Raw genomic sequence first — 15102 nt, forward strand, 5'->3', positions numbered from 1 at the left:
AAAAGAAAAATTAAAACAAGCTGGAAAGAGATTAATTTTATCCTGGTTCCTTGTTCTCCTCAGCAGATGAACAACTGCAGTATCAGCACAGATTTCTGCTAATTGAGTTAATGGAGTGCCACTACCAGTCACGGGTTGTCATCCTCTGAGTAAAGCACTCCCAGAAGAGGATTGCTGATGGGCACTGGTGAGAAACATGAACTGAGGATTTGCTTGTTGGCTGGGATGGCAAGTAATTCGATAGATGTATATTCCAGATGTAAGGTAACCCACTGTGTCTCCTCCAGCCTCTCACCATCCCTGTCCCTTTTCTTTCCCCACTTCATTCCAGACCCCATCTTCTCCTACAGGAAGTCACAGTGGATCCCAGCTCCTGATCTCCCAATCTGATTAGCTCTTTGCTCACTCCCCAGTATGACATTCTTTGCTTCCAATCTACTTGGCTGGACCACCCTAACTCCCCAGTTCCTTCTTATGATGCCATTTCTCACCTAGAGTAAGTTTGATATCCAGTATCTCTGTCTGAGAAGTTCTTCACAGTGCATTTTAGCAGCTCTGTCCTCTGTACTCTTGATTTGGACATCTGTGTTGCTGGGACCTGAGGAAGGGAGACCCCTCCTTTTCTTTTGTTGACTAGACCTCTTACAGCTCATGTCCATCCACAGCAAATGAAACCTTTTAGGAAAGTATTCTGTTGAAATCAAAGTCATCTTTATTAAATATGCACAGTGACTTTTTAAATACCTGTCACTGATACAAAATCTGTCTTCTATCAGCTTTTAAGTCCTTACACCAAACTTGCAAGATGTAGGCTTTGTCACAGAAAACACCAGAATTTTTAACCACAGCACATTTTCCCCTACAGCCTGTCAGACATGTCTGAATTGTTTTGCACTAGTTCCCCTTGAGAATATGTGTCAAGTAAAAAGTCCTGAATGATACAATTTCATATTGTTTAGACAGGACAGTGGTATTAATGCATTTAATCTTATAAAAAGCATTCTAATATCTTTAGTGACCACAATACAGACTTTTATTCCTTAGGGAAGATAAGGAATGTCCTTGCAAACAAGAAAAATTAGATCCTGTTGTGCCAAGGCCTATGTTCTAAGTAGTTCAAGGTGACCAGTGTACAGCTCAGACTGTTACATAAAACAATTTGCGAAGATCAGTGAGAATTAAACACAAAATGACAGCTTCTTTAAGAAAACAAGACCCAATGAAAAGCCCCAAGGACTATGCTGGAATCATGTCCAGAAAAGATAAAAAAAAGTGAGACTAGACTCAGCAGTGCTCTGGCAGAGCAGTTGAGAGAAGACTCTTCAGTCATGTGCAAGAAGTATGACACTGATAATGTGGGTGATTTTGATGAGATTTATTGCTAATACAGTACCTAAGTATTGCCAATGCAGTGTATTATACCAGCAGGTCTAAAGGGCTGTAACATAAGCAGGTACAGCTGGAAACGTGCAGGTTTGCAGAAAGCACAATTGCAAAGCAGCAAAGCACCCACGGAGCTACTTTAGGATTTTATCTCCACATGTGGCTGGATCTTAGCCCTGTTAACTCCCCTGTCCAAAACGGAGTGTTCCCGGGGCTGGATGTACCCTGCAGGTGTCCCATCCCTGCTGGAGTGGGATCCACCTGGAAGCTGCCCTGCAAGCTCTGGAGATCAGTTTGCCCAGTTGGCCCAGTCTCCAGGAGCATTTTGTACCCTTTTGCAGGCCCACGTGTACCAAGATCAATCACAATCATCACCATTCCCCCATCTCTGGAATGCATTAATTATGCAAGCATTCAGACAGCTCCTCCTGCAATTCCCACCTGGAGTTCTTATCTTAGGATAAATCACATTCAAAGTCTGCATGGGAGAGGGGGGTGGTGTGTGTGGAGGACACACTCCTAGAACCGACTATTTTTTGTGACCATCACAGGGGCAAAATTGATACGGTAGAGTAAACATTGCTAATGAGCAAAATCATGAGTGGGTGGGCTATTCTGACTCCCTGGTGACCCAAATCTTGAGCTGCAAGGATGCTTTATTTGATCCAAACTGCAGAAAGATAGGTAGACAGCAGAAGCACGACTGGCTGGTTTGTGCTTTTCCTTCCCTTGCTGGTTCTTTCTTTTTTCACGTGTGTTTCCCTTTGTTTTCTATTTGAGAAAAATCTGCTTGAAACATTAAAGCTATGTCCTTTGGAGAGCTGCTGTAATGCTGTTAACAAACAGCTTCCAAAAAGCTATGTTAGAGACAGCAGGGCATTGCTGCAATTTCCATGTTTCCATGTAACCAACAGTCAATACATTGTCGTGAAGTTTTTCTAGCAATGAATTTGCTATTCAGTGCCAACACCAGAGAGAGAGGCTGAGCTCCCTGCCCCTGCAGCTCTTGTGCTGCCTTTGTCCCTTGCCCATACGGCCATGCCTCTCCAGGGGAGGACTGGTTCTGTCAACAGCTCCAGTAGAAGTCCCAGCCTATCTCAGTGAACTGAATAACTCTCTTTTCTGAAATAGAAAACCCAATACTTTGTCTTTCTTACTATATCTAAGCCTGTTAAAGAATGGTGCTTTTCTCACATAGACTTTAAATAGTGAATGAAAATTGGAGTTTTAAAATTAAAGCCTTATTTTTCTGCATTCTAAGTACTTTTAGTCTTCTTTTTTTCCCTTATATTTTTCTATCTTTAACAAAGGGTTTAAAAGATTTTGTGTGATCCATATTGCCACAGGAATAAACAAGCATTTGAAACCTCAAACCCTATCCAAAGCTTGTTTAGCAATATAGTTTTGTTACAGTGACACAGTACCTTTAATTCATTTGACCCTCTGGGTCTGTTTGCTTTACTGAAATTTGACTCAGCAAAGTTAAATCCCCTCGCATCATTGTGCAAGATAACTCATTTTATGTTTGGATACAAACCAATTCGCCGCCAAAGCTGCATAATCAACTCCTGCCCTGACATTCCAGTTAGTACTCGTAGGGCTGAAGGGAAAGAGAAATTGTGATGGTTGAATAGAAATGCACCTAATTTCTAGGGATGCTCGGTGACTATCAGAACAATAGATGGTGTATTAACTATTACATTTACCAACACTCTTTTTCCTTGGCATAGTTTATATATTTACGTAAGAGGATGGCAGTCTACTGTCACTGTATTGCGCAAAATTCTTGAATGGATACCATGAAGTAATCTTTTTTTCCCCTAAATTTATTTTTACTTGATATTTGGGAAACTATTCTGTAATGGCAAGCTGTGGAACAAAATCTATAAGACAGGGCATTTTCTGTATTTGAAAGATTTCTCCGTATGATTGCAAATAAGAAAATGATGGAAATATCTATTCTCTTTTTATTCCATATTGTTCAGTCAACATGGTTTTCTCTTCCCTCTTGCTATATACTCATGTGCAGATTTTATTTTGTCTCTGGTTCATTTTTAACATTTATATCTACTTATTATCAAACAAAACAGAGCAGTCAGCTGTTTAAGGATGTGCTGGAACAAATCATTATAGGAAAGTTATATTTATTTCCATGTTCAGGCTATGGAAGGCTAGCCAGGGATATCTCTTTCCACTTAAACATTTAAAGTCCATTGGAAAAGAATTACAGGTTGGTCAAATAAGGTTTTTCTTCTCTTTTTTTTTTTTTTTCCTTCTCTATTTTGTGTTAAACATTAGAATCCATGAAAAACAGCCCATTACTGTAAGCCATAAAGCAGTTCTCTACCTTGAATCTACTTGAAATGTGTGCAGCCTCTTTGATCTCCAGGCTCCTAGTCTGGGCGAACAGGTGAAGTGTTTCTACCTGGGCTGTTATCTTCTTTTCCTCTTCTCCCCTTTGAGCTAAGCCATGCTCCCTGTGCAACCCAAGAGGAAGGACTTTTAACCCAACACACAGCATCAGCTGTGGCTGAGCAGATCACAGAAAGTTCTCAGTAATCTTCAGGCCCAATACACCAGCTCTTATGGACCCCAAAGCATAGGTGCACATCTGCCTCGTTTCCTTGCACTGCCTGATTACATTTCCAGCCTCTGCCAAGCTGGTGATGGCCACAGGACCACAGCCTAAAGAGGGAAGGACGGAAATACTGCTTTCACCGAGACCAAGGTATATATGAGAGGCAATTGTTGGCTGCTTCTAAGTCTGAATCACTCAATTTTCAGTGGCTTGCAATATCACTAACACAGTTTCTTTTTTCCACTACCTTGTTAAATGGAAGAGACCCTTCTCTTTTATTTGAAACATTGGTTTTCTTCAGCTCCCTATATTTCCTCTAAAAGTCCTTAGGCATTTTTCTTAATAGAACTCTGTGCCTCAGCTACTGCACCTCATAGGTAACCGTATAAGAAGAGTGTGGTACATCTGATATGACTCCTGTGTGTCTCTGATCTGACACAGCCCTGTAATGCTGTTGGGATGTGATTGCTACATAGCAGTCAGCACCGAGCTAGCACAACACTGGGGGGAAATAGAGGCTGCAACAAGAACGCAGCAACATTGGGAAGAAGGCAGTGAAGTGTGGCAAAATGTGAGTAAAGAAATGGAAAGACTGAAATGGAATATTAACAGTAAATACACGCGAGAAAAAATATCAGAGGGTGAAGGCTCCCACTCTCTGCAGACATTGGAAACAGATACTGACAATGATAATAGATGATTTTTTTCTTTTGTAATACAAAAGAATGTATGTAAGAAAAATGAGGTAGGAAAATGAAAACGAAGAATTAACAAATGCACCTGAAAATGTGAAAGGTGTTGGACTGGCATCATTCCAGTGGCAAGAGAGGAATCATTAACTTGAGCTACTTAGTATTCATATCAGGGCAAAACCATAGAAAACTACAGAATGGAAAAAAAAATTCTGCACTGGTCTAATGGGTAACTATAAATAATTTAAAGCAACTTCTATGTTATCTTTTACAAATCAGTGGACAACTGATTATGCTGTTACGTAGTTTTATCACAGCTACCTCCTTTTATCAGAAAATGGTGGGGGTTTTTAAGCTAATGCACATTTCTTTGACCACTCCTATTTTGGTTGTTCAGTTTCTCTCTAGGGAAAAAGAGTTGTCATGTTCATTGCTTGATACTGCTGCTATTCAGATCTGGTTTTACATTAATTCTTCTCAGTTTGTCACTCACCTGTGATTAATCAAGCAGAAACTAAGAAATAAAATTATGTATTTTGTAAAGGTGAACTAAGGTTTCAGTAACTGTGAAACTGTGGGTAGGAACACTGTGACAGACTGTCAGGAATTCCAACTTGGTCTAGTTCTAGCTCCTTTAGTGGAGTTATGCTGAACCATATTTTCTGAGAATCTGAATTTTAAGTATCCTTGCTATGTTCTTCATAATACAGTGTAATCTCTGTAGGAGTAATACCTTGGGAAATTTTTGCTTTGGTCAACATCTGAAATGAAAATTATGTCATTAGCTGTGAGTTGTCTCCCAGGGCAAAAATACACACAGTTATTACTTGAGACCAGGAAAAAAAATTGCAATATTCTCCTTATTTTAATATTTTACTAGATGATGATAATGGCAAATTAGAAATTACTTCTGAGTTCCAACTTCATTTTAACATTTAGGATATCTGCCTGCTGCACATTTAATATGATTTCCAATTACAGCAATATGTGAGATATCTCAGTATTTGAGGTCCCTCACAACAGGCCCATGGGACAGGAAAATGCAATTTCTGTGCAAATGCAAACAGAGCTATAGACTGTTCTCCCCAGGGAAGTATGTGATTTATACATGTATATATATATAAAATATAGATATGTATGTCATATATATGTGTGTGTGTGTATATCTATAAACTCCATCCAGATGTGTTTAAGTCCAGAATATGTCTCTGATGCATGAACCATAATCCTTGATCCTGTATCCTGAAATGTCAAATGATACTCTCAAAAAATATATTAAAATTCATTATACTCTTGACATGTTACTAAAATGTTCCTTTAGGGTATGACTTGTTTGAATAGAAGTACAAGAAATAAACTAAGCATTTATTTACTTACATATTGCCCAGAGTTCTATAGATTTATGAAGAAAGCAGATCTGGAGTGCTGCATTGCACAATTTCATAACGCTGCAGTTAGATTTTCACTTGTATTTACAGACTGGCTCATTTTAAAATCTATTCAAGCACTGGAAAATCATAAATATGCAGCTCCACAGATCTGGAGGTCAGGTTCCTGTGACTGTAATACATAGCTTCTTTTGGCAAAGATCTCCAATTTAGGGTCAAACTCTGCTTGCTTTTCTCACGTTAGATTTAGGATGGAAACACATGAGTGAACGAGCAGGTTTTGTCACAGTATTGTACGGCTGCACAGTGCTGACTGCTCCAAACATGAGCAAAAAAATGTACTGAAGTTGTAATTTAAGAGGGGTAGAATATGACAGTATTTGGTAGAAATACTTCGGAGGGGTGTATCAGCACGTTCATGGTTTCATAGGAAATCTAGCTGAAATATGCTTGATATATGGCTATTTATCCCTCCTTACCAGAACTTCTGAAGGCTCGTAGTTGAAGCTTCATTTTTACTCCTCTAATAATATTAGAAATTTTAAATAAAACGAGTCAACACATATAAAAGCTGGTATCAGTCATAGCACCTGCCGTTTCTGATCGTAAGTGCAATTAAGAATCACCCCTTTACTTTAAATCCAGAGGCGAGCATGACTGAGAAGCTGCAAAGTGGACATCATGGTACCATCAATGCTCTGTAACTCTCTTGTGATGGGACACAGGAGAGCTGCCACTAGCATAGTCATTGATTTTTGAAGATTCTCTTTCCTGCAGCCAACAAAGTATGAGAACCCCCTCCCCCACTAAAAAACTGGAACACGTAGCAGTGCTGTGTTCAGGGCATGACTGAACATTTGAACAGCTGAAGTGGCACCACTTCATCACTGGCACTGTTGCCAAAAGATTTGTATATCACATCGTAACCCCAGGAAGGAATTTCTGTACAGCTGGAAATTGCATGTGGAAAAGCAAAGGCAAAGTGAACTTTGCCTATCTCCCAGCCTTCTCCCCCAGATATTAACCAAACACAAAGATTTAAAAAATGGAAACGCTCTTAGGTGTTCAGCATTTGCCTAGATCCATAAACATCTTGAGGTAACTGAGAGCAAAATGTGTGGGGTTTAGATATTATCTATCCAAAGGGCCTATATATATCTACTCCCTTTAATTTCATTATAATACCCTAAGAATTAATACCAGAAATAGTTCCATTATCATATAATCCCCTAAGAATTAATACCAAAGATAGTGACGGCAGAATGAACAAATTGGAGAGAAGCTTGGGATACCTCATCCCTCATGTCTTGGGGCTGAAATGAGCCATATTGCCATGTCTCCTATGGCAAAGAGGACTTTCATAGCTGAGAGGCCAGGCAGGAGTCTTGAAATTTCTGTGCAGCAGTCTTGAGGTCTATCCAGATACAGATGGTTGAAGGACTCAAAAGGTGTTATTCCAAGTAACACAGTCCTATGTCTATCCACCATGGCTTTTAATCAGGATTGTGACTTGTTTATCCTCTATTTTGTTGTCCCACCCTCTATTCAGGGCTGTTCAGAGAAGTTGTGTAATAAAACAGAAGAGTTGGTTTGGCTCCAGCTGGTCCTGGTGCCTGTTATCCAGTGTGGGTTTGGTTTAGTTGTGGGCACAACACTTGGGACACAATGAGAGAGAAACTCAAAATAGCTCAGAAGCTTTTGAAGAGCTGAACATTTTATTTACTAGTTAGTTACCACTGCAAATAAAATTTTTAGTACCCAAAATGAGATTAGTTTATCTTTCTGCTGGGAAATTTGTAGCATGCTCCTTTGACTTAAACTGATAGACTCTAAATTTTCTAATAAGCTTCGCTTTTTTGAAAATCAACTGTCTAAAAACAGCAACATGTGAAAGCAAACCAACCCTTCTTATTTTCCCTGTAGGTATAGGCAGAATCCTATCTCCAAACAGCGTTAAAGAAAGTTTTCGATGCCACTTTTCTATTCTTGTTAGTTCAGCATAGCCAACAGTAAAGGCCTTGTTGACATTAGGCAAATGTGCAATGATGCAGCAAAATCAATTTAGTCACACTGAAGCAAATCCCTCACACAGATGTAATGCCTGTGTGCAAAGTAGGGCATTTCTGAATATATGCAATATTTAAAATGAAGTGAAAGAGAGAAATCCTATTCCTCCCAACTGATTCCTTAATGTAATTCATGTAGATGCCCCTGAAAGCCTAAGTTGAAAGAAAGGGACTTTCTGGTCAAAAATAAGGGTTTGTTAGGAGTTAGTGTTGATTGGGAAGGAATATTATGACCTTTAAATTGCAAGCCGCAGAGGCTTAACAGACAGAATAATACTTTAAAAAATACCCTTTATCTTTAAAGTGAGTATATTTGACCTTAAAATCACTAGGAAAAGAAACATGTGATTGCATAACTGCATTATATGGTTACTTTTCAGAAGAGAAGTGAAAATTAATGTGTTTTTGGTCCTGGGCTGGTTTTAGTAATTTAATGTGATCTGCTGTCAACAAGAGGGAAAACAAACCTCTGATGCTCAATAAGACTAAGAAGAGAACAAAATGTACCTACTGTGGGTATTTAGAGTTAAAGTTCTCTGGGCAAAAAATGGCACAGCCTGTGAAGGCATTATTGAAAAACAGGTGGGGTCAGCAAGGGAGGTGACAGTAGGAATACCAGTAATGAGGTAATGACCATCTTCCTTTGCAGTCCGCAGAGGTTTGGGGATTTTTTTTTTCTTTCTCTTTTTTTAAATAAAAATGCTTTAGAAAACTGTAAGGTTGAAGTAAAAGTTTTAGCAATTTTGTAAGTGTCTTTTCCTCCTTTTGGAGGAAAAAAGTTCCAGATACTTCATGTGGCAGTATATAATTTATTTAACATAGTAATAAATGAAATATCAAAATCCAAACAAAATACATGTATTGAAAGCATAGTTTTTAATCAAATCCAGACTATGTTGCAATACTTTTCTTTAAAATTATTTTAAATTTGGGGAAACTCTTTCCCAGTCTGAATGGAAGTGCACATTCTGAAACCTGGGAACCTTTTTGTTAAGAGAATCTTTGATTCTCCTTGCAGCTAAAGACTCATGCTAGGGAAGTGAAAAGATATCATGCAGGGCTTATTTTCCATGTGCATTCACCTACTACCTGACTGTTAAAGCAGCATTTTTCCTCCTCCATTCTCCCTCAAAAGGAAGACTATGAAGTCCGTTTTCAGGAAGGAAGTCAGGGCAGAATCTCACTGTGGTAGATTACAGTCTCCCAGCAGAGCCAGGTGACTTGAGGAAATGCTGTTTTGTTCATACCTTACCAGGAGCTGGCAGTGCTTCATTTTGCTCTAGCAACAGTGCTAACAAAAACCTGAGTAGGAAACCCTCATGAGATAAGGAATCACAGAATATGCTGAGTTGGGAGGCACCCACAAGGATCGTTGAGACAGGGCAAGGGAAGTGCTTAGGCAGGTAGGGAGCTAAGCAATCAATTATTACTGAATTTCAAAGCTACAGGCAATACAACTATACCCCCTGCTTTATAATTACTGAGATTCATCAACAGAAGCTGTGGCCCCCACTGGGCAATTCCCAAGTTCCTTGAAATGAGTCTAATACCCAATGAGGTTACTTGTGCTGCTGCAGAAAGATATTTCTGGCCTTTTATGTGTTAGAAAAGAAACTGAATATGACAGATTTGGAGCTGGCCTGTGATAATTTAGGAATATGGTCTGTTGGCCTGATTATTTGGTTGAATATCTGGGTTTAACTCATCAGAGGTTAGCTTGCAGTTGCATTCTTAAATTATCAGAGCTGATTTGTGCTTGTTACCCTGGGGTGCCCCACTTCCATTGATGCTGCACAGCCAGGGAGCACAGGGACTTTGAAGGGGAAGAGGTTAAATTTTGAACCACAGCATCTCTATATGGACAGGCCTAGCATCCTACTCATCCCTAGGAGAGATACAGGGTTCCAAAGGTCCACTGGGAATTAGAGATGCTACCTGTAAGTGTCTGATAAAACAAGTGGATAGAGCACTGTTGGGAGACATTAACTGGGATATGTTCGTGTATCTCTAGGCTGTTTCCATGTGTTTGTGGTACTTTCTACGATAGTGAACCCTAAAAAATATCTTTTGGAAGAAAAAGAGTTTGTGAATACCACAGTCATTTTCATCATTTTTTATCTAATACTGGGCATTCAGAACTGGCGTGTTGCCTCTCCATTTAGGCAAGCTCCTTTTCACTGAAAGGAAATCTAACAGGATGAACCCAGGGTTAATTTACAAAAGCAGAGTGTCTTCTCTGACCATGAGACCAATAGGAAACGGTGCAGAGGTGATGTTATTCCATAGTTTACAGCATGCTGGGTGGAGAACTGGAAACATGACATGGCAGCTGGCCCACTCCAGAGTGCTGGATCCAGCCTTATCTCTGGTGAGCTTCCAGCTGAAACTGGTAAAGTGAATCTCTTCTCAGTTGTGAAAGTGTCAGTTGTTATTTGCCAGGTGCTGGAGAAATATTTTATTTGGCTAAAGAGCATATATAATAGGACACAAAAAAGGTTTTCAAGAAACCATCCTCCAGCCTGGAAGAAAAGTTTTATGTGTGTGTCTGTGTATGTTAGGTGAGTGAAGTATAGAAAACAGAAAGTTGGGAATCCTAAGAAAATTACCTGAACCTGAGGTTTCTCTCACCCTCTCCTTACTGAAAGGAAAAGTAGTAGTTTACTATAGCTTGATGGGTTCTTGATTGTGGCCAAAAGGCAGCCTACAGATCTAAGCCGTATTCTAGATTAATTCCTAATTCAACCATAAGAGCTAGTGAGGCACTATGCTCAATCATTGGTTGTTCCAGATGTTTTAGTATGTAAAGTTCTCCTTCTTCACTGTTGCTGGAAAGGTTAATATATTACATTTCCCTAACCATGAATTCCTAATGCATTTATCTTGCTTCCAGTGAACATATTTTATATTTTACGGATTTCGCTCAGCAGGAAAACCAACCATATATTAAGATGTCCATTTCTCAAAAGAACACAGACCAGTAAATTCTGTATATTCATCCTCCCAGTGACTGCTTCATGTTGCTGTAATACAGCCTGGCCAAAAAGCTGCCAGATCTACATCCTGGATGACTTCTGTGGCAAGAGCATTTTTTAATGACACATGTGGAGTACTGAGTCTCCTCCCCACCTCCTTCACTGTTGCCACATAAAGGTTAAATTGAGCTGTCACACTGTAAAGCCCCGTGGCTTTATTTTGGTCTGTAAAAAAAAAACTTTGGAAAGAGACTCTTTAGTGTCACACGGCTGTTTTAAGAGGAGGAAGTGCCCATGTTGAGGTTTAGGGGCAATCTGGGAAGGGTTGCATTTGTAAGCCCAAGTGACTGACTGCTAGAAAATCTAGAAATACAGGGAAGAGACAAACTGAACCAGGGACAAAAGGAGGAAATTAGAGCCAGCAAATAAATTCTAAGTGCAAGGAGCTTCTAGTTATGAGATCTCCATTGAGAAGTTCTTCAGTGCAGCTGGCAGCCATTTCTTTCTGCAGCTGAAGTTTCTGAATGATAACATTTTGTGGAGTATATCACAGGAATGTAGATTACAAATGGTAAAGATCTAGATTGCAGCCACAAAGTGTATATCTGAACAGAAGGCAAAATGCTTCTGGAATTTGCTTTAAATGGGATGTCCAGAAGAAGCAGAGGATGTAGTAAAACTCACAAATTGTGAACAGAGGTAACAAGTAGCAGAGCAAGCTTTGAAGTTCTTGTGAGTGTGGAAGAGGGAAGCAACCTCAGTTCTGGATGTTTCCTGTAGCTAGTCATCTTGATTTCTAGCTATCATCTTGTCACCATCTTCATTCTTTCTTCATTGGTTTGACTCATTCCAGTGAAACGCTGGAGAGCCCAAAAAGTTGTCTTCTCAGAAACTACACAAAACCATCAGATGTTTTCAGACTAAAGCAGGTACAGCACATATTGCCTCGTTGAGGGCTTGTCTACGTGACCTTTTCCAACAGCCCCAAGCCAGCTCTGCCTGTGTTCCCTGGTGGCCAGGTGTGGTGTAGCTGTGGCCAAAAGCTGTGCACCCAAGTGACTATAACGGGATGCCACTTCTTTCACGGATCGTTGTCACATTTTGTCTAAACAATGTGGTTACATTTAAAAGCTTTTTCCCTCACTCCCTTGTTTTCACATACTGAATGATTAGTTATCTCAGGGTGGTTTTTTCTGTTCCTCCATTTAGTTCGTCCTTTTAGTTCCTGTCCCATGTACTCCTAATACGATGCTACCACTAACGGGAAGGCTCTACATTTAAATTCAAATTATGCAAGTTCAAACTTTCATTTTAAATCAGATGATGTTCAGATGCCACGCAACTACAGATTTTACAGCACAGTTTGAGCGAGCTTTGCAAACATCCCTGCAAACAAATTTTGCAGGAAACATAATCCTATTATTTTACTAATCTTTGGGACACTGCCTCAGGGGATCATCTTTTGCAACGAAGCGTCTGCTCAGTTCCTTCACAGGGTGATCTTTGTACCATTACACAGTATTGCTATTTTCCTGTGTTGACATCTGTTAGAGAAATAGTTTATACTAGTTATAGAAGCCACCTAGTTTGATGATCTTATGACTTGCTATTACTCCTCACAAATGTATTACTTACCGGGTTTCTGATCATGCTTGCTCTTAATACTAATCAACCATTCTCCAGTTGTTGCCTGTTCCCCAACAGACCCTTTCTAATGTCGTTTTTGATAATTTTCACCTTGCAGAACCTGTACTACTCTCCCTAATTCCAGAACCCATTACATCATTCACACTTGCATGCTCTCAGCCTGTTAGCTCCTGTCACAATGGATTGTTAGCACATCATCATAGGGCGTTGGATAGCCAAACCGGTGGGGGGCAGGAAAGAGAACTACAAGGCTTTATCCTACCACTTGGCGACTCTTAGCAAAGAGACAGAGGTAGCTGAACTGCAAGACAGAAGGTGTACTTCAGGAGACTGCTTCTGGAGGCATTTTTTCCCTATGTGTTGGCAGGTCAAGGGTTGAGAATGCATGGCTTGTCTCCTCCACTGATAGTCAGAGAATGACATTTCCTTCTTAACAATTCCTTGTAAAGCCAAATCCGTTCCTCATCCCCAAAACAACCTGTAGTATCGTTCTCCTGTTATCATGATAAATTATGCATGTGAGACATGCTGAATCATGACAATGCTCCTGTACACAATTGTTCCTTGTGCTGAAGAAATTCATATTTTGTCATGTACAGCTTTTTTTTACGGTCCTATTTATTATGGGACCGATGTTAGGGTCTTGATGAAATTGCAAGGAAGTGGGAAGTATACTAGGTGCTCTGGGAATTTAAGCACAGACATCTGGAGTATTCTGAGGAGCTTGGATCAGTTTATGGTTGACCAATGTGTAGGCAATGCTCTGTGTCTGCATGCATACTTCACAGAATCTCACAGAATCATAGAACAGTTTGGGTTGGAAGAGACCTTAAATATTATCTGCTTCCACCCCACCCTACCATGGGCACATCACCTTCCACTAGACCAGGTTGCTCAAACTCTTGTCCTGATAGATAACACAGAGAACAGAAATTTTCAGTTTCCCTGAAGTTGCTGGATAGAGCTTAAAGACCAACTAACAAGAAAAGATAAAAGAATGTAAAAGTGTGCACACAGGATGATAAATGTAGCTGGAACCAGTAGATAAACAGATAATGAGGAATATAATGGCTTTTTTGGCACACTTATGTAACAAGAGGCAACAGCGCATGCCCCAAGAGAAGTTCAAGGAAAGGTCATCTGTAACATTGGGGGCACTCAGTGAGCACGACCACCTAAGACCCCTTCAGACAACCCTCTAGGACCATTAAAGGACTTCCAGTAGGAGGCAGCTGCATGCAAATTCTATGAAAAGTGATGTTTATGTATTAGGCAGGAAGTACACTGTAATCAATATGTATGATCATGATGGAATAAATATCTTGTTGTACCTTCAGGACACACATCAGATTAATGGAGCTATCTTTCTGATGTGTCCGGTGCAGTAATAAAGAATGTCTGCTGTTTCATACTCAAAATTGTGTTAGAAAGTTTGTTTTCTAGCTGATTTCAGTATCAGTCCAACATTGCCTTGAACACTCCCAGGGATGGGGCATTCACAAATTCTCTGGGCAGCCTGTTCCAGTGTCTCACCAGAACAATACTTAAGGCCTTTGATTAAATAAAATGTTGTGTCTAAACCAGAATTGTACTTTCCTATTGTATCTTTTTAATTGTACCAATCACCAGTTAGCTTCAGTCAGGCACCATGGCCGCATGTGGTGGTATTGCTGTGATCCACCAAGCCAAGCACGGGCCAAAACTTACGGATTCCCACCTGCACACGGGGCAGGGAGAACGGCAACCTCTTTTAATGCCCTGTCCAAGGGACAAAGGTCTTTCACAGAATCACAGAATGGGTCAGGTTGGAAGGGACATCAATGGGTTATCTGGCCCAACCTCCCGTTCTCAATCATGGTCATTCTAGAGCACACGGCATAGGATTGTGTCCAGACGGTTCTTGAGCATCTCCAGTGAGGGAGATTCCATACCCTCTCTGGGCAACCTGTTCCAGAGCACGGTCACCCGCACAGTAAAGAAGTTTTTCCTCACATTCAAGAGGAACTTCCCGCGCTTCGCCTCACCCGGACAGAGCCAGCTTGCCACCCAGCCGAGAGAGGGCGGTCACTGACGGCGGGGAGAAGGCGGTGCTCCCAGGACGGGGCGGGGCTGGCGGGGCGGGGCGGGGCTCCGCGGCCGCCGGGCCGGTTCCTGCGGGGCGGGCGGGGCAGCGCTCGCCGCACGTAGCGGGGGCGGGGGCGCGGTCCCGGCGGGGCGGGGCGGGGCGGGGCGCGGGCGGCCGTTGGCGGCGGGCGCGGCGGGGCGGCCGCTGCCGGGGCGGGCACACAAACACCGCGCGGGCGGGGGCCGGGAGGCGGTGGCGGCGCGGGCGGGAAGCGGCGGGGCTGCCCCGCCTCTCTTCGGCTCTCCGGCGGC

The 15102-nt window shown here is 41.2% G+C and overlaps 1 long non-coding RNA gene across 5 annotated transcripts in view; it reads left to right on the forward strand.

Moving 5' to 3' along the window:
* The window catches only part of LOC109146152, a 21080-nt gene extending 16510 nt beyond the window's left edge, over nucleotides 1-4570 (forward strand). For 4 of the 5 annotated variants that reach the window (XR_002047993.3, XR_002047995.3, XR_002047996.3 and 1 more), the window contains one exon: nucleotides 64-4570. This is a non-coding gene — a long non-coding RNA (uncharacterized LOC109146152). The remainder of the gene's footprint in view (nucleotides 1-63) is intronic. The other variant, XR_002047994.3, reaches the window with a different exon arrangement.
* Nucleotides 4571-15102: the final 10532 nt, after the last annotated feature.

This window comes from Corvus cornix, chromosome 1A, assembly GCF_000738735.6.
Source record: "Corvus cornix cornix isolate S_Up_H32 chromosome 1A, ASM73873v5, whole genome shotgun sequence".
Classification (NCBI taxonomy): domain Eukaryota; kingdom Metazoa; phylum Chordata; class Aves; order Passeriformes; family Corvidae; genus Corvus; species Corvus cornix.